The sequence below is a fragment of the Lottia gigantea genome (genome assembly GCF_000327385.1).
Source record: "Lottia gigantea unplaced genomic scaffold LOTGIsca_23, whole genome shotgun sequence".
NCBI lineage: Eukaryota > Metazoa > Mollusca > Gastropoda > Lottiidae > Lottia > Lottia gigantea.
Window position 1 is genome coordinate 197,245 of NW_008708645.1, and position 1,645 is coordinate 198,889.

A 1,645-nucleotide genomic window follows, 5' to 3' on the forward strand; every position below is an offset into this window, starting at 1 on the left:
CATTGCATGTATAGAGAGTCTAGAAATTGTATAGAGACTATAAGCAATTGTATGGAGACTCTGCAAGAACAAGTCTATTAGTAATTGTTTAGAGAGTCTATAAGTAATTGTATATAGTCTATAAGTAATTGTATAGAGAGTTTATAAGTAAGTGTATAATTTTGAAAAGAGAGTCTATAAGTATTGCATGTATAGAGAGTCTAGAAATTGTATAGAGACTATAAGCAATTGTATGGAGACTCTATAAGTACAAGTCAATAAGTAATTGTTTAGAGAGTCAATAAGTAATTGTATAGAGAGTCTATAAGTAATTCTTTAGAGAGTCTATAAGTAATTCTTTAGAGAGTCAAAAAGTAATTCTTTAGAGAGTCGATAAGTAATTGTAAAGAGAGTCAATAAGTAATTCTTTAGAGAGTCAAAAAGTAATTCTTTAGAGAGTCGATAAGTAATTGTAAAGAGAGTCTATAAGTAATTCTTTAGAGAGTCTATAAGTAATTGCCTTAACTTTTGTCGTTTAAACGCGCTATAAGACTTTTAATAAGTTATATTTTCAAAATGTCTAGTGACTATTGTATGCTAGTACAATAATTAGGAAAGGGAATAATGTCCAGATGGTAAAACGATATCCTTTTCATGAAAGTTGTGACCTTAATATCTGACATCAGAGGAGTTGATTAATTAAAATAAGCAGTCATTGCAAACTGCAAAAGTTGAACATCTTCATTTTTTATCTGAAAAAAACTAAATGGTGCCAAGGTAACTTCAGTATTCGATGAAAATATATATATATTCATGACGTTCAAATTCCAAATTGATCTTCATTAAGATTATGTACATGCATCAAAATTGAGGGGAAAACAATGATACAATGCAATACGAACATTAATATCTATATATCTAATATAATATACCTTAAGGCGCTTTACTCAAAATTATGTACAAAGGTGAGAAAATGTGCATTTGTTAAACCCAATCACAACTTATAACAATAAAAATTCTAAAAGAAAGGAGAAATAAAAAAAACTAAAAAGCAGCCAACCTTGTAAACAACATAAAACTAGTTATCACAGATTAAACACCATAAGATAGTTTAAAAAGATAGGTCTTCATTTGTGGTTTGAAAAAACGTAGAAAATGTCATTGCACATCTAAGATTTTTGGAGAGTTATTCCACAATGTAGCTGCAGCCATGTCAAAATGAAGGTCCCCATGTGCCTTCATTCGGGTATTTGGCACTATCAAACTTTGAGTAGATTCTGAGGGCAAGGAACTGAATGGTGTACAATGTTCTAGCATAGCTGGTTATAGCATTGTTTCTTTATAACACGTCATTTGTTTTAGCAAATGGCGGCTCTGGGTTCCCATCCCATTCAGCATCTTCACTCACAATTCCAGTCGGTTAATCCGAGAAAGATCAATACCAAGAGGTTTGGCCTAGGACCGTCTGGTAGAAATATTTTTTAAGTGTGAACCTAAGTTATTATCCTAGTAAAATATAGTTGTCTCTTTCTTTTTCTTTCTGAGGTTTCACAAGTTCAGTTCAATACACAGACTCTAGGTCATGTAGGGCCTTGTGGAAATATAAAAGGTTTTTGAACTAACTTGTACTACTTAAATGAGTGTTTACAAGGAAGTTCTAACAGTC